General features: G+C 45.8%; 1 protein-coding gene and 1 pseudogene across 2 annotated transcripts in view; one reads left to right on the top strand and one right to left on the bottom strand.

Moving 5' to 3' along the window:
- The window catches only part of LOC142851430 (guanylate cyclase 2G-like), a 41,179-nt pseudogene extending 36,723 nt beyond the window's left edge, over positions 1–4,456 (bottom strand).
- Positions 4,457–18,726: 14,270 nt separating this feature from the next.
- The window catches only part of Acsl5 (acyl-CoA synthetase long chain family member 5), a 50,359-nt gene continuing 42,700 nt past the window's right edge, over positions 18,727–26,385 (top strand). Inside the window, exon 1 of one of the 2 annotated variants that reach the window (XM_075974419.1) lies at positions 18,727–18,862. The gene's annotated coding sequence lies outside the window, so the exon portion shown is untranslated. Of the gene's footprint in view, positions 18,863–19,642; positions 20,831–26,385 lie in introns of those variants that run through there. The other variant, XM_075974418.1, reaches the window with a different exon arrangement.

Genomic DNA, 26,385 nt, shown 5'->3' on the forward strand with positions numbered 1-26,385 from the left:
GAGCTCAGAAAAAACTGATTCAGTAATCACACATTTATTGGAAGTTATGGCCATCATGGATATACCTGCACAAATAAAGACAGACAATGATCTGACATATGTATCTAAGACAATGAAATGGTTTTTTGCTTATTATAAAATAAGGCACATTACAGTTATACCAAATAATCCTACAGGTCAGGCAGTTATAGAAAGGTCAAATTGTACTATAAAGGATATGCTGAACAAACAGTAAGGGATGGAAAATACCCCCAGAAATAGATTGCGTAATGTTTTATTAACCTTAATTTTTCTTAATGCTAATAAGAAAGGAACAACAGCGGCAGAGAAGCATTGGATAATGGAAAAAACTTCTGAATTGAATCAACCAGAATATTTCAAGAATGTGTTGACCTCACAATGGAAACCAAGAGATTTACTATGTTGGGGAAAGAGTTTCACTCTTGTTTCTACAGGAGAAAAGAATTATGGATACCATCAAAATTAATAAAGATTCGCTTTGAAAAGGAGAAACTTCTTGAAAAAGAGAAAGGACAGCTCATTGGCAGTGGTAACAATCATACAGGTGGTAAGTAAAGCTCATAAGGGTTAGGAGAGGGCTCTACTCTTATCTTTACAGGAAAATACACATTATCAAAAATTCAAGAAACTTTGGATGTTTGAATGTTGACAGAAGAAAAAATAACTATCCACTAAGAACATCTAGAAAACAGAATATGGTTTATGAATCCAGGGATGGGTTATACTTACATTTACAAACTTACAAACACACACACACACACACACACACACATACATATATTCAGCTGGTTTTGGAGTTGGACAATGGCTCTGTACTGCTCTAAATCCAAGCTTGTTGTCAAAAGAAACATTCAGCGTTTCATCTCCTGTCAGGAGCCATCTGGTATGGGACAGAAGAAAGACTTTAGGAAAAGTATTTACTTTCCCCATGCCTATTTTGTCCATATCATATTCTCTTCGTTGAATGTATGTTTATATAAATGATGTTTAAGTTTTCCATGATGAACAATAGATTTTCCTACAGATCATTTTCCTTCAGTAATCTTTGAAGTTTCCAGGAAGAAGATGGGGCCCCACAGCAACAACTCCACCTACTTGAGATGACATTGTGATGCAGACAGAGCTACTATAAGACTGCTTTTTGGGGTACCAGCTGCTGAAATGGTGAACTTTCTCATGAACTTCAAATAAGAACCTTGAAAAAAACTATCTATTGACTGCTCAGAAATTGTTTGCAACTATGCAAGATAGTAATTTTGAAACTTAGCCATCACTTTAATTTTTCAGGATCCCATTAAGAGAACATCACCCCCATGACAGCAGAAAGCAATTCTAGAAGATGACACCCCCATCCCAAAAAAGTTTGTCCATAGGGTTGGGACACTGTTTAGAGGTTGTTGATTATTACTTGTATTAGATAGAGGGTTAGGGTAAAAACTATGTTTGTTCAAAAAAGGGAGGATAGTAACAGTGAGTAATAGAGTGAATACTCATGAGCTATTATTTATGAATAATTTACATTGGTATAGTTTTTGTATATTGATACAAGTTCGAATTATATCTGTTACTTTTGTTTACATTTGTACACCTATGCAAAGTTATTTTGTCAGATTGTATATATGCATGTTTCTTCCTCAGTTTAGGACATTTTGTATATTGATATAACTTTTAGAGTATATTTTCATATTGTATTATGTATTACTCCTACCTCTGATCAAGATACTTATAGATTGTTTACATTTTGAGGTCATTGTCCTCATTTGTTGTTGTAAGGAGCGGCGGGCCGCTTCCCAGCTAGCTTTACCCAAAATAATTACACGGAAACTGTATTCTTTTAAACACTGTGTGGCCCATTAGTTCCAGCCTCTTATTGGCTAGCTCTTACATATTGATCTAACCTATTTCTAATATTCTGTGTATCACCACGAGCTGGCTTACCAGGGAAGATCTTAACCTGTGTCTGTCTGGAGTGGGAGAATCATGGCGACTCACTGACTCAGCTTCTTTCTCCCAGCATTCTGTTCTGTCTACTCCGCCTACCTAATTTTCTGTCCTATTAGGGCTAAGCAGTTTTCCTTATTAATTAACCAATGAAAGCAACAGATAAATACAAGACCCACCTCCATCAATTTGTTACACATTTGTTTACAGATTATTCAATATTCGGACATGAAACTTTAGTCTTTAAGTTATACAGGTATTAATTATTATAGGTCAATAGTTGTTCATGTTTGTTGTACATACAGTCAGAGCAATTAGGTTCTTTAGATACATAGAGATTGTATTCTGTCTAGATAGGCATTCTTCAACCACGTCAAGGATCTGTGGAACATGACATTTAAATAACTTAGGATTCTGTTGATATGAGACATGATTGCACCAATGTATTCCCAGGAGAATGTTGAGCACTGAAGACACTCCACTTGGAGCTTGTTTTCTTTTTGTCAAAAGTGGCCTTTGGGCAAGGAACTGACAATGCCTCAACCACTGACAAGTTACATGATATCCAGAAATGGATAAGCAGGACTGTCAAATCTTGCCAAGACAGGATAAGATGGTTTTGAAAATTTTCCTGCTTTTGAAAATGGTCTGTCAGTTATGCTAGGCCTTAGCCAAAGTTGGTTGCTTCATCATTGCAAAATGAGACTTTGGGTGACTGCTCAGTTAGCTAATTGTCTCTGTCATATATTACTCACTTTGGAAGCTACTTGATTGTATTTTCTGCCTGCTCAAGTAATATTATCTCACTTCTCAGGCCTTCGATGGGGTTGAAGATTAGATAGTGATAGTTCCCATCCTCTTATGATCTAGCCAAGCCATTTTCTATACAAAATTTAGACTTCATAAAATAGAATGTTTATTAAAACATTTAGCATATGTTCCTTGCTTAATATTGTTTATGGTGGTTGTAATTCTAATTACACTTGATATCTGTTCCTAGTGTATATAGTTTTGTATTGAATTTAAAACTCTCTTATTTAAAGAAAAGGGCCAATAGCCAATAGCCTTTAAGAATCTAGCCCACTTGGGCATGGTCTCTTTTGCTTTCAAAAGCAGCAGTAGCCATGTTCTCTCTCTCTCTCTCTCTCTCTCTCTCTCTCTCTCTCTCTCTCTCTCTCTCTCTCTCTCTTGCTTCCAGCTGCTAGACTCTGTTCCTAGTAGTGCAGAGGGCTATTGTCTAGGACAGTGATCTTTAAGTTTTCTCCTTAAATAAATAACGCTTTATTCATAATTCTGAATTAGTGTGGGATTTTTTGTGACTTATGCCTTCAGAGTAGGGTTTAAATAGCCAGAGAGGTGTCAAATGCAGAGAGATAGATATTTCAAATTCAAAAGTCAGCTGAATTTTACAGCAACAATTCCAGAGAGTTCTACAGCACTGAAGAAGTGCGATCATCAATGCTCCTCCCTAGTCACTCTCCCCATCCTCTCTCAGACGGTGTGGTATCCAAGGACATTGACTAAGCAAATCCCATTACACATAAACAGCACATCTCCCTCATTTGCTGTAGCTGAAAGTAAACTGCCATGATATATTCTCTCCAGGCTACTGAATAATTTATTATACACACCAAGGATGCCTCCTTTAACAATTGATATTGCCATCTTTAAAAACAAACATTTTAGTCTATCTGAAATTCTCCAGACCATGTGGCTGCCAAGATAATAGAGTAATGAATGAGTCTACATCCATCAAAGTCAAATAAGCAAAAGCAATAGAGTTCATGAACTAATCCTTTTTCCTTGAAAGTCTTTAAAAGACTTAACTCTTCTAGCTTCATGGTCTCAAAAACTAGAAACCATGACCTAGACAGCAATTGTGATAAGATGATTTTTGCCAGAGACTAATGAGATTAGATGTATAATATATACTAGTCTGAAGATGGTCTTATATAATGCAGTTCCATGTACAATGAATAAATACAATTAATCTTTTAATGAGAAATGTAAAAAACCAATAAGAAGAGGTAAATGAAATTGGTATCTTTAATGGTACACTCACCCCCTTTCAGTAGAAACGCAGGCAATGTTTTTAGCACCCTACATTCTCTACCTCTGCTGCTCTGGGCACGCCAGTCCAAACAGAGCAGAAATGTCTTCTCTATGGACCTGGTCAATGAAAACGGCAACAGACTCCTCAGCACTGCATGTTGAGCTGGTGTAAGTGAACTCCCAGCTCAAGTTCCCAAGACCCACTGGCTCTTATTGGAGCTTGTCCACAGCAATCTGGAGACCTGCCCCAGCCTTTGCACACTAAATTGATGAGAGATGTTCCAGAGGGCATGGAACCCCACGATGAGCTTAGTAGCTTGAAGCAAAGTCACTAGCACAATGGCAAAGAGCGCCAAACTAGACATGAGTGATCAGTAGGGCTTTCAGCTCCAAAACAGAACCTAGATTTCAAGGGGACCTCAGAACGTGTCCTGGAAGCCATGGATAGAATCTAACACTGTATCATTATACAACTCTGATAGGCTCAATCTTCTGACCATTCATGCCCAGAACTTATAAGAGAGTGAAGTGTCCCCAGAGACTATGACTGCTTTCTGCTCAGTGCCACTAATTAACTGATGTTGTTCCTTTCTGAGTCTTACAGAAAATAGGTAGAAAGTGGCCAGTCAAAAAGCTCCTTGATGTTGATCCAACAATATCACTGACAGCTTTCATGTTACCGAACAAGTCACATGACTCTTTGGGAAGACACAGGGTCCACTCACACAGGAAGAAAGCCTGAGTGACAATTCTAAATGTACTTCATGTTATTTGTAAGACTTTGGACCCAAATGGTGCAGGTTTCCTCCAAAGCAGTATGGGAGAGTGGATTACAGGAGACCATGTAAATCTAGTCCTTCATACAAAACCACTCAAAGAAGCATTCCAACAATATTAGTCTTAAGGCCCCGGGGAGAGAGTTCAGTTGACAAAATGCTCACTGTGCAAGCATGAAGACCTGAGCTTCAAGCCCCAGAACACCTTGTAAAAGCTGAGGATGGTGACATGTGCCTGGAACCCCAACACAGGAGATAGAGGCAGGAGGGTACCTGGGCCTAGGAGGTCAGCCTGTCTAGCTGAATCAGGGAGATACCTTGTCTCAGAACTAAGGTGGACAGCAGTCTCTCCAATGACCTCCACATGCATGCGTACACACACAACACACAAGACGATAGATTTCATATGATGGTCATAGCAACCATGGTAGTTACCATCTGCTCAATCCATTTTACAGAAAAATCTTGGAAAAAGTAAAGTAATGTCTAAGAAAAGATTTACTGCCAACCAGCATACCCCATCTTCCTCTCCTGGACTTGGAGGACCAGGAGCCATTATACTGAGTAAGTATTAACCTTCTCTCTGCATAGACACGGCAAGATTATATGGGGGGGGGGGGTGTCAGCTCTTGACCGCCTGACATATCACAGGGACACCAGGGCTTTTGGAAGGCCACAGCTGTCCCAGGTAAAATGGCCCAGCCATTTCCTGGGCCTATCCACACTAATCTAGATGGTTGACTTCCCATCTTCCACCACTTTCATTTGGGAAAAGTCTGGCCTCTCACACACATCTGATACTTAGATATTTTGGTATGGTAGACTTGCTAGGCTTCTCAAAGCTTTCTCTTTCAAACCACCAGTCTCCAGAAAGTTAGGAACACAGGTTCTAGGGCCCCACTCCAGACTTTCTGAGCCAGAACATGGTCCAGGAAATCGGCATTTGAGGTTCTCATTTATCTTAGATGCACTAAGTCTTAGTGACTAAGATTTGTGAAGTCCTGAGAGTCTGAAGAGGAAGGAAAGAATGCCAGTTACTGCTGCCCTTCCTTCAGATGCACACCCTTAAACAAGCCTTAGCTCAGGCCTGGCCCAGAAGGAGACCACAAAATGCATAGACTACAGAATGCATAGATACTATTTATCTCCTCTTAAAGTTGATGTGGGAAGTCTTGAATCAAACCCTCCTTCCTTGTAAGCTCCATCTATCTTTTACCTCGGGCAAGTTAGATAGCGCTATGATTTGATTTCCTCAATTTCACAATGAGGGTGACACCAACCCTCTCAGATTGACGTGTGGGTGCCTCCAGACTATCTACACAACCTAAGACCTCGTTTGCAGGAACTCCGTAAAATTTAATGGGTGAGAGTTCAGAGCAAATTCACTCAAACTTTCCCTCCAGGAGGATGAGAGACAAAAAAGAGAATTTAATTTACCTGGAATGAGGCCAGTTCAAAACGGCATGTGGGAGAAGCAAGACATCCAGGGGGGAAAGTAAGTAACGCATGTAAGTCCATATCCTGGCCTATGGTGGGAAAGACATGGACTGTACAGAGCCTGTCTGCTTCTGTGAGGCGGGAGGAGAGGAGCGGCCTATGGGATTTCCAGTTTCTTGTCGCAAGGTCTCAGGTGGATGGGATAACACATTGAGCGGCAGGTGAAAGTTCTCTTTCAGATCTGGCTCCCAGGTTCCTCTCAGGCAGGCCTTGCACTAACCATCCCTGGAGCGAAGGAAAGAAGCTGTCACCTGTCTGGGCGGGAACCTCCAACCTCTCACTGTATCCTTAGGCCTTGCTCACAGCTGAGGGGACACAGGGTCTGAGATGAGGCTTCTACTCAGCAAGGGTTTGGGGAACCAGACGAACTAAGACCAAACTGGGGGATCCTGTATCTTAAATCAGCAACGAATTCCTTAGAATTCAAAGACCACTGCTTTAGAAACAGTGTCCATTGCTCCTGAGGCTCAATGACTGGCTCCGGGTGACTGGTAATGACAGAATGGTGGTACAGACGGGCCCAGACAAGAGGAAAAGAATCCTTCCCTCCCTCACTAGGGCTCTGCCGCCCTCCCTTCCCCCATCGCCAATATTCAACTCCTCTGGTACCTCCCACACCTCTTTCTACAGGGAATGAGTCTGTGATACCCAAGCCCACCTTTGAAGATCTGGGCCTTCTGACGGTCAGTGCTTCCAACAGCTAAGTTTCTCCCAGCTCTCATCAGAAGCCAAGCTTAGCCAGCTGGGCTGGCCGAAAGTCCAGAGTCATCAATGTTTATGTCATGGTCTTTGGTTCTACTTCCAGGATGACTGACCCTAAAGCCATGGCATGAAGAATAAAATCTGTCAGAAGTTAGCAAGGGGGAGAGGAAGCTGAGTACTCCCGGGGTGTGTGCCATTCACACAGAGTCAATAAGCAGCGGTGAGGTTATTAATTGCAAATTACTCTTGTGATTTTAGATTTTCTAAGATACTTCTAAAAATGTCTTTTTATTCAAGTATATATTATACATTGAACATACTACTGCCCCCTCCAAAAATGTTTTCTTCTTCTTTTTAAACTTTTTATTGATTCCTGTGTCTTTCACATCATGCATCTCGATCCCGTTCATCTCCCTGTCCCTTTGTATCCACCCTCTGTCTTTGCAACATCCCCCCCAACAAAATAAAATAAAGTTTAATAGAAAAGAAATAAAGAGAAAAAAGAAAAGAAAAATCTCATTATGGACACTGTGGTGTGACACAGTGAGTCACACAGTGAACCCTTTTGTCCATATGTCTTTACAAAGAAGCATCGGTCTGCTTCAAGTCCTCTGGTTTCTGCTAAGCTGTCAATGCTGGGCCCTCACCGAGAGATTCCTCTTGCATATCCTGTTGTTTTCCTGGGTCATAGAGATTCTGCAGCTTTTCATCTGCAGGACCAGCCCCTTCATATGCACAGCAGATCATAGATCGGGTAGATACCGGAGCGGACCAGCTCATAGCTCTGTTTCTGGGCCTGGGTAGGAGCTGGGTCGGTCACCCTGCCAGCTTTCCCCTCATCCTTACCACCAGGGTGAGCTCTCCAGCACTGCCCTGGCCAGCTCACCCAAGGCAGCAAGGAGCAAGGGGAGGGGGCCGGAGCAAGGGGCGGGGCCGGAGCAAGGGGCGGGGCCAGTTGTCCTGCTTTCACTCTCTCAAAGCCAGTTGTCACCACAGGGACACCACTAGGCAAAACCAGTTGTCCAAGCAAGGTGCAGGAAGGGGCCACTCTCCAGAGGGTCAGGGACAGCTCTCCTGCAATTAGGACCTCAGGGCCAGCTCTCCCACCTGCCACAGGCAGTGAGGGTGGGAGTCTGGGAGGGCATCTCTCCCTCAGCCACACCACTATATGGCAGATGAGGGGTGCAGCCATATTTCCCATGCTCACGTTTTCAGCTCACCCGTGTTTTCTATTTTTTCTTGGCTAATAGAAATTGAACCTAGAGATTTTTTTTTTTTTTTTTTTTTTTTTTTTTTGGTTTTTCGAGACAGGGTTTCTCTGTGGCTTTGGAGCCTGTCCTGGAACTAGCTCTGTAGACCAGGCTGGTCTCGAACTCACAGAGATCCGCCTGCCTCTGCCTCCCGAGTGCTGGGATTAAAGGCGTGCGCCACCACCGCCCAGCTGAACCTAGAGATTTTTGTGTGATAGGCAAGTACTCTACCCTTGATCTACGTCCCAGGCCAGGCCTTCAAGGCCTTGTCTGTCGCCTGTGTGTATGTGCATGTATGCATGTGTGTACGTGTATGGGGTGTACATACATACGTATTTCTGTGTTCATGCTGTGCAAACAGAATACAGATGTCAGAGGAGGCAGAACGGAACGTCAGGTATCCTTGTTGGTCACTCTTCACCTTACGCCCCGAGGCAGGGTTTCCCACTGAACCAGAAGTTCTGAAGCAGCTAGATTTGTTGGTTAGTAAGCTCTAAGAATCTGCCTGTCTCTGTTGCCCAACATTAGGATTGCAAGCACATGTGGCCATGCTCAGCTTTCTTAGATGGGAGCTCGGGGTTTTGAACTCCTATGTTTATACTTACACAGTAAACACTCCTACCTACCGAGCCGTCTCCTTATCCCCCACAAACTTCTTTATTATCACAGATTCCAAACACTGGGCGAGTCCTCTGGATTCCAGTTCATCAGTCTCTGGTATTAGCATGCTTTTGACTCAGAAGAAAATGTTTCCCATCTGTGCCAATTGAGAGAGCTGTGTATCCTGCCTTTGGCATCTGGCTCTTAGCTCTCTGCTACGCTGTCACAGAGAGCCAGGCAGGATGTCCCTCCTGACTCCCCCGCCCTCGTCAGCCTCTTGTCTGTAGACAACAGAGGCTCCTCCACTTCCTGGCATTTCCTCTCCAGTCCAGTTAGCCAGTCAGGCCATCGGGGTGGCTTAGTCTATGGTATGAGTTCAGGAAACCACAGTTGTGAAGCAGAAGGTATCCTTAAGGACCTGGGGAGGAGGGAGGTGCAAAAACACGTTTCTGCTCTAAGTATCAGTACCCTGCCTGTGATACATGGAAGCTGTGCTCCTCAGTGCCAACCTCCTATAGGAGGCACTGCTGCCGAACATTTGTGAGTACAGGCTGTGGGAGGAGACACAGGGTGGCTTGGACAAGGTAAGGTTGTCTAAACCCTCAATTTCCTTATCTATAATTAGCCAGGATGACTTTATATGACTAGTAAAAGTATTAATAAATGAAAGACACCCAGCATCGTGCCTGACACAGGACAATAGCCAATAAACAACACGGTTCGACAAAGGACTGTGGCAACCATTCAGATCATAAACTATTGAATGGAGACTGTGTTATCCTCGGGGAGAAGCTGCCACCCCTGCAGAAGCCAGAGGAGCAGGTAAAGGACACCGCCAGCACAGCTATTAATGTCTGTCCATACAGAGTGCTGATGAACCCAATGGAGTGACAAAGCTTGGGTTGGTCACCAGAAGGAAAAAGAAAGCTCATGTAGGCAAGTTTCCATATGTTCCAAACGTCAGCCTGTGTGACTGCTCTGTGTGCGCTGAGTCAAAGGGCCTTTGACTTCCAGCAATCAGCACTATCCCAAAACTATGCAATGCAAGACATGCTTGTCTTTGACATCTTCCTAGCTGATGTATTTGGAAAGTAAAAGCAGAATGGGGATGTGGCTCAGTGGACCACATAAGCATGAGGCTCGAGTTTGATCCCTAGCACCCATGGGGGAAAAGGGCTTGTGCTTTGATGGGTGCCTATAATCCTAGTGAGGGAGGCTGCAATAGTGAATCACTGGAGCTTGCTCCCTGGCCACGCTAGCCCACCTGGGGAGCCTGAAGTCTTCCTGAGGAACCACACCCTAGAATGACCTCTGGCCTCTACACGGATGCACACACATGCAGACATACCCCAACACACACACACACACACACACACACACACAGAGAGAGAGAGAGAGAGAGAGAGAACAGTGGAAACGCTAACTTATATCCCCAATATTATCATTTTGACAGGTAACTGGCATTTGGAAACTTATTTTTTTTCATACCAGATCCCTAAAATCCAGGGTATATTTTGTCTTTACATCTCAATTTGGGCTCACCTCATTTCAAGTGCCTGGGAGCCACCTGTATCTGGGGACCATAGTCCTAGACAGTAAGGGTGTAAGTCTTCTCTATGAACCATCTTTCCTGGTCCCTGGGTGACAGCCACACTTTGTGAGTGTTGGAGTTCCTGGAGTTTAGGTCTTGACATCTCTGAGGGACAATCGTCATTTCCATCTGAATCTTTTTTTTTAATTCACAGAATTAAATGCATTTAGAAGTGAGGAGATGGATTGGTCGAAAAAGTACTCTCTGTGCAAACATGAGAAACTGAGTTTGATCCCCAAGAATCCACATAAAAAGCCATATTGTTATGTACTTCTTGTCCTAGTTCGAGGAGGCAGAAATAGGAGGATCCTGGATTTGCTGGACAAGCAGCCTCAGCTAATCAGTGAACTACAGGCCAATGGCAATCCTTCCTCAAAAACAAAGTGAAAACCCTGAGAAAAACACCGGACGCTGACATCTGACTTCCACACAGATATATGTGCACATGAAAGTGCACCTGCATGCACAAATACACCCACATGAACACACCTGCACATGCACACACGTGAACACACCTGCACACACATATGCACCCCCTTGAACACACATATACACACGTGAACACACCTTCACACACATATGCACCCACTTGAACACACATGTACACACGTGAACACACCTTCACACACATATTCACCCACTTGAACACACATGTACACACACGAACACACGCACACATGAACACACCTTACACACATGCACCAGCTTGAAACACACATGTACCACATGACACACATGTACACGCATGCACACACGTGAACACACCTTCACACACATATGCACCCACTTGAACACACATGTATACACACGAACACACGCACACATGAACACACCTTACACACATGCACCTGCTTGAAACACACATGTACCACATGAACACACATGTACACACATGCACACACACATGAACACACCTGCACACACATATGCACCTACTTGAACACATGTACATACATGAACACACATGAACACACATGCACACATGAACACACATGCACACACATATGCACCCACTTGAACACACATGCACCACATGAACATACATGCACACACATGAACACACAAGTGCAAATAATGTGCATTTATCCTGTTCAATTGGATATTTTGAAGCATGTAAACATTGTAGAGTAGTTAAATCTAGCTATTAATAATTAACAAACTCACTCTATTGCATAACATAGTTATTGCTTTGTGATGAGAACACATCTGTTTTCTTGTATTTTTCAAGAATGATGTATCAGTCCAGTAAGAATATATCAGTTCAATAAGATGTCTCAGTGTGTAAAAGCACTTGTCATGTAAGCCTGATGACCTAAGTTCAATCCCCAGAGTCCATAGTACAAGGAGAGAACCAACTCCCAAAAGTTTGTCCTCTTACCTCTACACAGGCACTTGAGTGTGTGTGCATACATGTGCACACATGCACACACACACAATAATAATAAATAATTTTAAGAAAACACTGTGGTGGCTTGAATGCAAATGGCCCTCATAGTCTCACAGGAAGTGACACTATTGGAAAGGATCAGGATGTGTGGCCTTGTTGGAGGATGTATGTCACTGTCACTGGAGGTGGGCTTTGAAGTTTCAGACGCTCAAGCCAGGCCCAGTGTCACTCTCTCCTACTTCTGCTGATCCAGATGTAGAACTCTCAGCTACTTCTCCAGCACCATGTCTGCCTGCATGCCACATGCTTCCCACCATGATGATACTGGACTAAACCTCTGAACATGTAAGCCAGCCTCAACGAAAGCTTTCCTTGATAGGAGTTGCCTTGTAACAACTCTACCACGCAATAGAAACCCTAACTGACACAGTCACCACCAACTACAATCTCTGTTACACAGCAGAACGCCTGAGCTTGCCCTTTCTGTTAACTGTCACTATACCCCTTTGGCAGTTGTCTCTCACCATCCACTTCCCCATCACCCCTCACCTGTGGTAATCATTGTCTCATTTCCCTGGAGAAATCCACTTTTGTAGCTTGCACTTATGAATGAGATCATGTGGCCTTAAAATTTTTTGTGTCTGCTTTTTTCATTTAACATGATGCCTTCCAAGTCCATCCATGATGTCACAAATGACAGGATTTTTTTTTTGATGTGTTGTGTATGCCACTTTAGTTATTTGAGACTGTTTCATATAGCCCAAGCTGGTCTCAATCTCATCATGAAGCAAAGGCAGACTTTGGCTTCTGATCCTCCTGCCTCCACCTCCTGAAGGCTGAGACTGTGGGCATGTCTCACCAACATATGGCTTTGTGCAGTGCGGGGACTGAACGCAAAAGGTTGTACTCGGTTCTAGCTGAGTTATGGTTTTAGCCCCCACCCCCGTTGGAGTTATACATCGTATTTGCTTTGTTCATTTGTTGACACTTTGGTTAGTTTTATATCTTGTCTCTTGTGAATAATGCCACAATGCAGATAGGAGCTCAGAGCCCTTTCAGCCCCTGCTTTACTTTCCCTTGTATATAAACTCAGAAGGGGAAGCATTGGATCTCTGTCTGGATGTTTATGCCTTTTAAAAGCTCTTGCTGATAAAGGAGCCGGGAGTTCATATTCCCATGTCCTGATTTCGCTCACTCCATGTCACTGATAATGATGGTATTTGTATGGCACAATAGAACTCCTAGAATACAGCTGTCCATCAGCACAACAGCCATTCTGAGTAAAGAGTTAATTGGTTTATCTTGGCCCACTTGTGTGCTATGGATCACCACCTGGGAGGCCCGGTTCCAAGGTTGCAAGTCAGTTTGTTCTCTGTGGTTTGGGGAAGGATGGATGAAGAGCTAGAGATTGGTAAGATATCTTTCTTATATTGCGTGGTAATTTCATTTAATGCAATCCATCCCCCTTTTTTACCCCTAACCTCTCTAGACCCACTTCATCTTCTTAAACCCCAACTTTATGTCCTATTTTTTTATAACCCATCAAGTTCAATTTGTTCTTCCCATGTATTCCTGGGTATAAAGCCATCTACTGGAGTATGGTCAACCTACCAGGGGCTACAGCCTTAAAGAAAACAGATTGATCCTCCCCAGAAACAATTAATTGTCCGTAACTCCCCATTTAAGAGTGGGGGTTCATGAGCCTTGTCTGGGGGATGCTTCTTCTTGCTATTGTGCAAACACCATTCTTGTCAACCCACTGCACGTCTCTGGGTAACACTTCCTTCCCAGAACAAATGAACAAGGGGCCTCAAGACAATGCATGCCCAAGCAATCGCTGTCAGTGGCTGGAACTGAGAGGAATTAGCAGCTACTGTCGTTGGAGCTGTGAGTTTGGGTTTCCTCTTGTCCTCTGTGAAGCTCCCAATAATGCAGCATGGCAGCCCCTTCATTGCATTAACCCATTACCAAGAAGGAAGACCTGCTGGTAGAGAGAGTTCCCAGCTAGAATGTGTAGTTTGTCCTGAAGGTGTAAGGAGTGAGGCTTTTGTGGGAAATGAACTCAGGAGCAGAAAGGCTGTCCATCTCTTTGAAAGAGGGAAAGGTGGTGGCCAGCTTGATGTTTGGTTTCAATGGCTTATTGGGTCCTGCTGACTTAGAGCAAGAGTTCTTAATGTTTATCAAGAGATCGATGACAGTTCTCAAGAGAAATGTGTATATGCACACAAGAGAATAAGGGGTTGTAGAATTAATGGCCCAGAACTACAGAGATATGTTTGCACTCTGGACCAAAACCACCTGAGCTCAAAGTTTAGCCAAGTGATGCTAGCCATGTGCTTTGAACACATTCATTAGCCTCCTTCTCCAAGAAGACCCTTATTTTCCTCCAGGAAGGGCAATAAGATCTTCCAAGGGTTGCTGTGAGATTAGATGAGATGCTGAAAACCTCTTAGAACATAAGAGGCCACTTGGCAGGTGACCTGTAATGTTCTCCACTGTGGGCCCTGATTACAGAAGGCCTCTGTGAGCATCTGAACTGAAGCTGAGGAATTTGCTAAGGATCATTGATCGCTGCCTTGGAAATGTACTTTGAGCATCATTAGCCTTTTGAAGTAGCAGATAAGCAGAATGTCCTAGAATTCCAGCAGTCAGTTAAGAGAGCCCTGCTGAAAGAGGGTTTTAGGGTACTTTGCCCCTACCTTTCCATATCACAGTCGAGGACAAACTTCAGTGCCAACTCTACCATGTGGGAAGCTAAAGTTCAGCCTAACATTCCTATCTCTATGACACGTCTACCAGCTACTCAGTGAACCCTGGGTCGTGGCATCCCAGCTCCCTTTTTTCTAGTTCATTATTGCTAAAGGTTGACATAGGTTGTTTCATCTACTGCTCTGGTGTTTGCTCTTGGGCCATTCTGCCAGACTCGGACAAGCAATCAGACAGCCTAATATCTTTCCTATCTACAAGTTCCACATCTCTGCATCTCTTGTCACTACAGGCATCTTGTGTATACATCGTCCTCCCCCTCCTCCTCTTCTCTTTCCTCTCCTTCCTTCCTCCTCGCCCTTCTGTGCTGAAACTCAGACCCAGAGCCTTGCATATTCCAGGGAGCTCTTGCCATTGGACTTCCTCCCCAGCCCACATCTTCCCTTTCTCATATTCCACCACTCATCTTTGCTCTTGCCTAAACCTGAGAAAACCATTATTTTGTGTACATTCGACAATCTGAACCAAAAGTGTATTCTAAAACTGAGACTCCAAAAGCTTAGGAAGATGCTTCTAGATTCAGAGCCCAGAATATTATTAAAAGAAGAAATTTCAGTTTTCCTCTGTGACTTATTAGATTCAACATTGTATAGAATCTTGAAATAATCTTTATTATAAATTTTATTTTATTTTTTGGTATAGTGCTGAAAGTGAATAAAATTTTAAAATAGCATTTGATACCATGCCAGACTCTTAAAGGACAATAGGTAAATTACTAGATGCTACAAAATACCCTAAAGTTATTTAAGAAATACATGTGCCTTCTTTCCCTCACTATCAGGGCCTAATCTCCAAGGTATAGGGCCTCAGGAGGTGACATGTCCTATCTATTTACTTTCTTGTTCAGGCAAACTGTATCTTTCATCCAGCTGATTTCAAGAACCAAATTAAGTATTCATTCTTAGGGTCTGACTCCCACCCCTCACTACTGGTTTTGTATGTTTGAAGGTCTTGTTGACACTCACACCTCCTAGATATGAAGTGGCAGCCTGGAAGAGGTTCAGACAAGGAAGTGTTGTATGAACATGCCTGCCTTACCCTGTTTTCAGGCTGTTGGAAAAGCTGGTTTCTATCTGTGAAGTACTCCCAGCCCGTAGCCTAACAGTTAGCATAGTTGCTCCCAGGCTGTTACAGGATTCCGGAATGTTCGTGTCTGGGATTCCAGAACTATGGTATATTGAAAGTGTGTTTCCTTTGTCCCTAAGAAAAGGGAGAGAAGGGATATAAAGCCCACCAGAGCATCATGTGGAGGAGTGTGTCAGAATCAAGGCTATTGGTTAGACACCACACATCTCAACAACCTCGAATGTGAATGACCTAAAAGAATAAAGGTTTGTACACTTTAGGGGCTGCTGGATGCCTGACTGATTAAAAAAAATCATTATATTCTAAAGAATATGGCTGTGGGCACTATGAAGAAACGTGTCAAACACACCAGAGATAGCGATTCATCAAGAGATTGTGTGGCTGCTGCAGGGGGAAAATCACTTGCTTTCTCAGATACACAGCAGACACATATCCGCCAGGCGGACATGGAGACCTGCCTATCTTCCCAGCTCTGGGAGACTGACGGGGGATTTACAGACACGCAGCTGAGTAGGTGGACTAGTCAGAGAGTTCGGGGTTCAAGTGAGAGACCCTGCCTCACTCTATAAGGTGGAGAACAACCAAAGAAAACACCAGTGTTAGCTTGTGGCTTCCACATGCCTGCAAACACACTCAACAGGGACACATATCACATGAGCATGTGCAAAATATTTTATTGTTTTTGATTTTTGGAGAGAGAGATGGTACGGCCTGTTAGAGCGTTAGGAACCTGAACTCCAGGCTTTACACCATAAGTCAGTACACCACCTTTTGGCATCTCCAGTGCCCCTGAGAGTAAAGTCAAGGTCACTATGTCACTGATGGCTCATTCATACTCACCCTCCACCCTCGACCAGCAAGGAAAAACACAACACCTGGAGCTCTTCTCACTGCAGTTTATTCCAGGACTTTATTCACTTTCTCTCTCTTTCCCCCTCTCTCCTCCCTCTCTTCTCTCTCTGGGCAAACCTCTCCCAGCCCTTAAGTAGGCATGGGCTGCCAACCCCGAACTGCCAGGTGGGCACTGCCCATAGGGTCACACATATGCGGGCAGCTGATAATCATTGCGTGATCATAGCATAGGTCAGGCCTTAGCTATCTCAGGAGTTGATTATACAATCTCCATCAGGTGTGACACCACGCAGCTCGCTACAGTTGTCCATTTTGGCTCTGCTTGACTTCGAGTTAGATCTGTGGAAGGAATGTGGTCAGTCTCAGGACCTCCTAATCAGCAACATCTTTGTCTGGGACTCAGCCAGCTGGCCAGTTTCTCCAAAAACACCAGTTCAGGTCTGGGTCAAACTTGGTCATAACCAAGGCTACCCCTAATGCAACCCTGTGGGTCAAACTTGATCATAACCAAAGCTACCCCCAATACAACCCTTGTAGGTCAAACTTGGTCATAACCAAGGCCATCTCTAATGCAACCCCTGAGATATTTCTGTATCTGGTTCTATTGAAGTCAGGGTAGATGTTTAAGGCAAACATTCATCTAGGGTCTCTCCAGAACAATAGCACCCATATTACCGGACACTGACATTAACGCAGATTTCCAGGCCCCAGCTCCTGCTTACTGAATCAAAGCCATGGCATGGGCCCAGACAACTATGTTGTAACATTCCCTCTGGGGGACTGTGACATTTACGAAAATTTGGAAACCACAGTTTGGCTTGGCGCATCTCACTCTCTGGAGAGTGGGCATCGGCAGGTGTTCAGGCAGTAGTTTGCTGACCAGCATACCTTGCCTGGCACGGATCCAGCCTAGTAGCACTGATGCGCGAAGTTCCCATCATTAGATCACTCTCTTCAGAGCCTCTCAGAAGCCTTTTTCTTCCTGGTACTAAGGAAGGGCTAAGGCTCTTCAGGGAGAGATGACCTTTGAGGTCTATGCCTCTGAGACGTGAATGAGCATTTGGTCTGAGAAGATCCTATGTTGTTTGCATGCTAACCACCGCACACGAATTGAGCAGGAAGTGGCGCTGGTGCCTCACTTGGATTCTGAACACCTGGCCAGGTACCTTAACAAAATAAACCTTGCTCTACATTCCTAAAGGGCTGCTGCACAGAAAGCACTCAAGCACTGCAGGGTCACTGGTGGCATAGATCAGCGAGGCAACATCACAGAGGGCCAAAGCATGCGATGCGGATCCGTGGCCCTGCCTCAGGCCTGGGCTGGCTACTGCCTGGTTCTAAGATTTTAGTACCTTCTTGACAAGGGTTTATTGGCCTCACCTGATGAGTAGAGGTTGGGCTGGTTCTGCAGAGCCTCTTTTTTTTTGTTGTTTTTTTTTTTAATCTCTCTGTATTCTTTCTGATTAGTGATATCTTTGCAGTCTTAAAGCTTAAGGAATAGCACGGTCATGAGCATCTTCCACATGGAGAGGAGGAGGAAGATAGACAAGGCTGTGAGGCAACAGCCACGTTGCTGCTTCCGGTGCCTTTCCAGGGTTGAGGAGGACAGGCTGTGCCCGTGAACCTGCTCTCTCTAAAGACAGCACACTTGGGTTTGTCTTATGGTTCACATTTCAGACTTCAGGCCAGCTCTGCTTGTTTGTTTGCTTTGGAATATCCTGGATTATCCTAGCTTTCCTAGGAAGCTCATCTCCAAACACAAACTTACTCTGGCCAGATCTTGAAGCCATAGCCTGAGTCAGTGCAAGTGATTCCCCACCCCCCACCCCCATCCTGTCATCCTAAAATTAAGGTGCCTTATTATTTCTCTGCCTTATTATTCTAGTCTGGCCTCTTTCTGTTTCAGTCCCAAAGATGGGGGCAAAGCAAAAACTCACATGCAAAGCCCCTATTCATTGCCTACTCCTTCCCCCGAAGTCTGAGCTTCATAACAGTTTCACCCCACTCAATAGCACTTTCTGAGCCAATTGCTCTTTGTTTTTTTCCTCTTAAATCCATTGCCTAACAATCTCTTGTTTAACCTTTTGCCAAATTCTCCACTTCTGTCAGAGGTGACTAAAAGTGTTTGAGCAGGTAATGTCTACCTTTGCACCTCTATTGCAACAGGTCCAAAGGTTCCAGAAGAGCTGGCAGGACACTCTCAGGACAGGATCCAGGGACTTCAGATGTGCCTAGTCCCAGAGCGTGGAAAGTCGGAGGCTGCTGCATGTGGTGCTGAACCAGCAAGCCAGCTGCAAGAGGAGCCATTCCTCGACCCAGCAACTGTGACTGTTCTCACAAGGTGAGCTGCCTTCACAGGTCTAGGGGAGTAGGGGGTTGTGGGGGGCAGTGGGATGCGTATTCATCCTCAACCTGCTTCAAGTTCTTTCATAACACGAATGGTAATCTCAGTCGACTTGTGTGGGAGGCAAAGAAAGAAATCGATTGGGAAGGGAAACATTTGAGCCACTTGAGGAGAGAGTGGGGGATTGGAAGAGAATATTCTCACTTTTTAAAAGGCATAAAGCTTTGGAGAGTTAAAGACTGAACCAGGATGTAGGTTTCCTTCACCTGCCATTCAGAAATTCTTAGTTAAAGGTGCCTCTTAACTGCTGGCAATTGAGACTCCTATTGGAAGGGAGGGAGTAGCAGGGATGCTGTTAGGGGCTGGCAAGCATCCTACGGATATGATATGTGTTGGCTCAGGGGGCATCTACTGCTAGGGCAGCAACGCTAACCTCATATTTTCGACACATCTCTGAGGTGTTGGATCCTGTGGCTTGGCTTTAGATAAGACATGGTGGTCAGTCACTCCATGGTCTGCTCCAGTCATCCAAGACAGAAGTCTTGGGTGATGTCAGAATCCTCCCATTAAAATCTTTGGATTAAAATCTTGCTGAACTCGACATTCAGTTCTAGAGGAGACCAGTAGCCACAATGTTAGTTGGTTTCCTCTGACCCGGCAACAGCTAAGAAGGGCCTTAGAGAGATGGGGGGGGGGGGGGGCTTGGCATCCACTCTGCCATCTAATGGTCTCCTCTGAAGAAAATTGTTTCCGGGGAAGCTCTGAAACTAAACAAAAGCCAGAGGCACCTCCTTCTATCCTTCCAAAAAGGACAGACCTGCTGTTCTCTGAGATATGGCTCCATTTTCCTGGCCTCCCCTGCAGGAGTGGGTGCTCTCTGCAGAGAGAAGGAATCCCTTAAGGTAGCTGGTGCTCTCAGGAAGAGCCAGGCTCATCTTGAACTTCCTGCTGATCCTTTTTGGAGGGATCTAGGCTAGGAAAGTGCTGTGTAATTCTGCCTGTCTGTAGTATTGCTGCTGGGTGGGGGTGGGGGGGGGCAGAACCTGTCATTCTAGAACGGGATCTCCTCGTACCCCTGGGAGACCAGACAAAGCCTTAAAGGGTGAGCAAATAAGCCAATCGCGAACCCGGGGTAATGCTGAGGTGTGAGAGGGGTCACAGAACACAATTTTACGTTAAACTTGGCTGGCTGGAAGGCCGATCTGGTGTGTCAGAGGAAAAAGAGCCACGTCAATTTAATGGCTCGCTGCCCAAGTGGTTCCTGGCTTATTTTGTTTCTTCTGTTGTCTCTGTGAGGACCGCCGGTGTTCCTGAGTCGGCAGCTCTGGGGAAGGGGAGAGGGGCTACGTGAAGACAGTTGTGTTGAGACTGACCCAAGGGCGGAGGTCCCTCTAGCTGGACTTTCCTGTCCTGCAAACGCAGCGGGGAACAACGTCACCTCCGTCTCCCTGGCAGTGAATCCAGGGGCACCTCAACTCGGTTTCATTTGGATTTTCGTCTTAGGAGAGCTAGTGGGACCAGCGGGAGCAGGTGGACTGTGTGGATGCAAGGTGGCTTTTGTTTCAGCCCTAAGGGGCTGGGGCTGAAGGCTTTAAAAAAACGAGCCGGGGTAGCTTTGGCTGCCTGGCTCCCTCCTCCTGGTCAGAAGCGCTTCCACTTTCAGTTGTGAAAGAGGAAAAAAAAAAAAAAACAAAAAACCAGGAAGTGAAGTCCCCAGCACCAGTATGTCAGAAAGCTCGGCTATGGCCTGGCTGGGACAGCTGAGGGCAGGGCAGAAGGGGAGACACTAGCCAGTCTGCCTGCCTGCCTGTCTGCCTGCTTGCCTGCCTGCATGGACGCTCTGAAGCCACCCTGCCCCTGGAGAAGCCCGGGCTGAGGAAGGAAGCATAGGGGCTCTCCTGCCAGCCAGAAGCCGGATCCAGGAAGCCCCTCTCAGAAGCTCCCAGGCATTCGGCCCCTCACAGGGTAAGGGATCTGGAGCCGGGTGTGCTCCAAGGGCGGGCTCCGGGGCGTGTGGCAGAGGCATCCCGGTCCCCCTCCTCCCTGCCCAGCTTCAGGAAGCTGCTTGCAATTCACGGGCTCGCTGCGCCCCACGTGTGCGCCATGCTCTTTCTGCCCCGGGGGTGGGTGTGGGGGCTTCCAGGGCTACCTGAGCTCCGTGCACCGGGAGGTGAGGGAAAGGAGGAAGGGACAATGGGAGGGGATTTTCTCCGTCTCTTTTCCGAGGTGGATTACGGCGACCGTTTATTTTTTTCTTTTTCCGGGCCTGTGCACGTGGCATGGCTCCCTGTGGTGGGCTGGGGGTTTAACCTTGATTTTCACTGGACTTTAACCCCCTCTGAGGGTAGGAACTGAGGAATGAAAGTGAGGAGATGCAGAAACTGAATGGCTCCCGAATAAAGTCAGGTCTCTTTCCAGGGCTATAAGCACGGGCTAGAGCTAAGATGCTCTTGAGGGGCTTTGAGGGAGTGAGCATGGTCAAGGGGCTCCATGGCTGGGTTTTGATACCCCATGTGATATAACAGTCCCCGCTGCCCCCCTTTGACAGTCCAGTCTGAATGGCAGGATTGAATACAAGATACTCTTGAAGGGCTTTGAGAGAGTGAGCATGGAGAAGAGGCTCCATGGCTGGGTTTTGATACCCCATGTGGTATAACACACCTCCCCCTGCCCCCCTTTGACAGTCTAGTCTGAATGGCAGGACTGAATCTAAAGTTTGTACTTCAAGTGGATGGGTGCCCTGTAAGAGGCAGGGTCTCAATTAAATAAAGCACTGGTCAGGTTGGGAAACTGGAGACGGAAGTTGTGGACTCTGAGCCTGCCCTCTATGTCCACGGAGCAGCTGTCTCGGGGAACTTCCGAATTCCCCTTGGAAGAAGCACAGTATAAAAGTGTGCGGGTATCACTCGTGTGCCTGTCTCAGCTGGTGAAAGGCACAAAAGCCCGAATAAAGCAACAGCTGGAAATGCAGGCAGGCAGGCAGGCAGGAGGAGGGCAGGTAACACAGGCAGGTGAAGTCGCTGTGTCTAATGGGATCTTGGTGATGGGAACACTAGAAAAATTTGCTGCACATATAACCCAGAAAAGCACAATAAATTTAATTTTTGTAAAAATACTGTCCAGACCAAACCAAATTTCAGCCAGGCATCTGGCTTAAGGTGATGTCGTTTGTTTTCCCTGTAGTCTAGGCTGAGCTGGGAACTCCTTAGAGAAGGCTGGTGATCCACCTGCCTAAGTGTCTTAAGTGCTGGGGTCATAGGTGTGTTATATGACACTTCCTTAGGGCATAGACACATTCCACAAGGTCAGTGTGCCTCTTTGCACCCCAGGGCTCCAGAGGGGGGGACACTACGAAAGAACAGAGAACTCAGTTGTGTGCCAACACACATAGCAGATATTATATTTGGTCAAGGCAATCTTTTGAGGTGGATGACTTTACTCTTTGCTGGTTAAGAGAATAGCACCAGAGAAGTGCAGCTGCTTCCCCAAGGCCACAGAGCAAGCAGATTGTCAATTGTATTGGAATTTTAGTCAGTCTGATGCTTTCAAAAGTAAAATATTTACAGTTCTATTTTGAAAACTTGCTCTTTGTTCACTTGTAGGGTTAACCTTCCTTTGGATAGCCTAAAAGTTTAGCCTGTAAAAAGATTTTCATGTGTGACACTCTTGATACCAAGTATTGAGTTTACATGGTCAGCCCCTATTTGAGATTTTTCTGGAACCATGACTATTACTGCTGCCATCATCAGGGAAGCACTTGGAGCCCTATGGATCCGTTTCTTTTGATTCTAAACAGAAACCCAGGGAATAGGGTTAAAAGTGAGACTTAGACACTCAGGTCACGATGGTTGGGCCTGGAATCTGAACCTGGGCTCATTTAGTTCCGAGGGTAATATGTACTTTAACACTGATGAGTCGGCCTTAACGCATAGGCCAAAGAATAAGAGACTGGAAGATAGTTAATCTTTAGCAAACCTTCCCATCTCAAATCCATATAGACAGGATGTAGACAGACTAGTCGGGGCTGGGGGAAGGAGTGAGGGGTGAGTGGTTCACAAGTATGGGGTTCCCTTTTGGGATGATGGAAAATGGTTTGGAATTAAATAGAAGTATTGATGGCGTAGCATTGTGGATATGCTAGAGGGTCCATTTAAGAAAGTTTAAGTTTTAAAAAGTGAATTCACCTTAAAAAAAAAAGAAAGAAAGAAAAAGAAGAGGAAGAAGCATCTTCTGTCTTGCAGGCAGATGAGCTCAGCCCCAGATTTGGCACCGTTTTTATAAAGCAGGAGTATACTGCCTGCCCGCTATGTCTCATACTCGTGCCTAGCAGATGCAGTGACTCTTGGCTGGGTGCAGCCAGAGGTGACTTTTGAGTTTGGCAGCGCTCTGCAAGTGTGGTATGGTCCCAGCAGTGACCTCAGCCTTCACAGCTCACACAGCAATTCTGTGGTCGGTACTTCTGGGTCTGTCAGGATGAGACACAGTCTCTCTGTAGCCCTGCCCACAGGCACAGGGCAGGATTCCTCCTCGCTTCCCCATTCTCGGGATGTGCATAAATAAATGACTTCATAGGGTTTGGAAGGTCAGCCAGTCCACGAACTGCTACTACAGATCTCTCGGCCTTCCTGGGTCCTCCTACTCTCAGCTGGGGGTTTGTGAGTGGCTTGTGGGAGGACTTGAGGAAGGGGGTGGGGCTGGGTCAGAGATAGTCCTGTCTCCTCCAATTAGAAGAGCTGCCTTTAAATAGGAACAAGGACTTGTTAAGACATTCATCTGCAGGAGGAACCAAGATGACGATTATATCTTTTGGGACAGTTCATAACAGATGATGTGACCGGAGAAAGGCTGTGAAAATGGAGGCAAGAAAAGAGAAATTCATTCTGCTTGTGTGCGTACAGGCACACTACACATGTGTGCAGGGGCGTGTAGATGTGTAAGTGTCCCTGGTGCCAGAGGCCAACCTTTGGAATTCTTCCTCAGCTTCTTGCCGTATTTGTTGTGAGACAGGGGTTCTCATTGGCCTGGAACTCAACAAGTAGACTAAGTTAGTACCAGAACTCTACTGTCTCCACCTTTCCGGAACTGGGAGGATAAACACATGCCACCACACCGGACCTCGTCTGAGAACCTTAGGTCCTCAGGCTTACGCAGCAAGAACTGTGCTGACTGAACCATATCCCAGCCCTGACAAGAGCTTTTTTTCCCTCAGGACTTGCCATGTGCCCAATAGTGCACCAGGTACCACAGCACTTTTGCTGCGTGCTGTTGAAAGCATGGGTTTGCAGGGATGTTGAGTAACTGTTCCCAGGTCTGCCCATCTCAGAAATGAGAGATCTGCTGTTCCAGAGTCAGAAAAGCAATGACCTTGGAGGTTTGCCTCTGGACAGGCTCGTCCTGGCATCAGGCTTACTGCCTCCACTTCAGATCTGGTGATGCTTGACCATTGGTCTAGCCAGGTAGTGTGAGAGCTGACTCTGCAGAGAACCCAGGCAGGAAGGTCTCTTTCACAACCACTTGCTTGCGTCACCTCCTCTTTATCACGAAGGAATGATGAGGACCAAGCACTTTGTTCGTTCTATCATTTTACAGACCCTCTTATCAAACCTGGGAAACTTGTGGTACTGGCTGTGCTCTCTGCGTTCTCAAAACTCACTGGTCAGCAAGAAGCTAGGGCTGCTCTTTGGGGGTGTTCACCTATGAGAAGTTTTCCTGTAGGGTGGGGCCTTTGGACTGTGATTTCTTTGAAGCATAATAGTACATCAAGGTTAGTTTTATCAACCTGAGTGCAGGGGGGGGGGGAGATTTGTCACTTCCTGTCACCACCCTGTGGGTGGCTCCACAAATATCCTAAGGGACTGAGTTAATAGGCTGTTGGGATTTGAATTAGCAAGGGGTGTCCTATTAAGTACCACTTGACTCCACTGGCCTAGGCCTGTGGCCACTGCCACCATACCCCCAGTGACTGTCCGACTCCAGGGGGTGCAGTATTTGTGCTGTGCACCCTCACTGTCTCAGTGATTTCTCTTGGAGCCTTTCTTTCTCCTGAACTAAAAACGAACCTTCCACCTCCATCAGAAATACCACTTCCCAGGGGTCAGTGAGAGAGGGAGGAGGAAGGGTAGTGGGCGTGAATGTGAACAAGAAGACCTTAGAAGCGCATGGAACTGCCCTAACAGTTGTGATGTATCGTCAGTGCTGTTAAAAAGCAACCCTCCCCTCATTTCCCTCCTCTAAGTGCTGCCCTTTCCACTCTCATCTCCAGCCCCCAGCCCCCAGGCCTCCCCTCCCCTCCCTTCTGCTTAGGTCCATCCAACCTACAATGATGGGATGTATTCAGGAAGATGGCTGATACGGCACAGGCACAGACAAGAGCTGAGAAAGGTGCTCTGCTGGGTTTGATGACGGCAGAGTGTGTGGGAGTGTCTTTCTGTCTGTGGTCTTCACTGGTTGGATCTCCATCTTCCATGGACCCCGGAAAAGAGACTGTTAACAGGAAGGCAAGTGCTCAAGGATCACACCTCTGGGCCTGTAATGATTCGAAGGGCTGTCCAGCTGCTCCTGTCCACCAGGCCTGTGCTCCCTCAGACTCGCATGCTCATTCCACACCTTTGTTTCTTTCATGTAGCAGAGACCTGCAATGCTGCCAAGGGAGGAGCTATGCATTCTAATGTTCTTAACACTGGACCGACTACTGGGCCCACCAGCCCGAGGTCCTTGTTTGCCTTTTCTTCCCCTTTTCCTTCTGTTCTGCTCCTCCTTTCTCTTTTCATCTTCCTCTTGTTCTTTTCTGTTTTGCCAGGGTCTTTTGGTTTTGGTTTTATTTTATTTTGGCATTGTGTTTTTGAGATAGGCTCCCGTGTATTGCAGGCTGGTCCCAAACTCGCTATATGACAGAGGATGTCCTTGAATCTGATCTTCAGAATACTGGATGACAGGGGTATGCTGCTACCCCTAGTTTATTTGATGTTGGGTATCAAACCTAGGGCTCTGTGCGGGCTGGCCCAGACTCTGCCAGCTTGCTGTATTCTCAGCTCCACTCACCTTTTCCAAAGAGAACATGGAAATAAAAGGGCCATGGGGAAAATAAACACAATTTTTACTACACATACTTTTGTCTGCCCCAAACAGCCAACATTTGGACACACCCCAACAGAGCACATGAGCTCCCTGAGAAAATGGCTTCATCCCCTACTCTCTGAGTAATTCCAAGGCATTTCCTTCTTGTTGAGTATCTTAGCTGCCTGGACGTAGTGGATCTAAATATCTGAGGGCACACAGGACATGCTCGGGACTCTGCCTTGGTCTCCTTTACATCGGGCAGCTATTACCCTGCTGATGTGAAGTCCCAGCCATGGTATTCCCAAGGAAGATCAAGTAGACTCCAGTCCAGGCATACATTGTGGTTCTTCTGAGACTGAATTCTGCAGTGAGTGTCCTTCAGCAGATCCCCTCCCCCGGGTTGTCCTTCTCCAAGCCTGTGTCAGTGACGAGCAAAAGAAAGAGGTGGCACAGTCTCGGTG

This window comes from Microtus pennsylvanicus, chromosome 5, assembly GCF_037038515.1.
Source record: "Microtus pennsylvanicus isolate mMicPen1 chromosome 5, mMicPen1.hap1, whole genome shotgun sequence".
NCBI lineage: Eukaryota > Metazoa > Chordata > Mammalia > Rodentia > Cricetidae > Microtus > Microtus pennsylvanicus.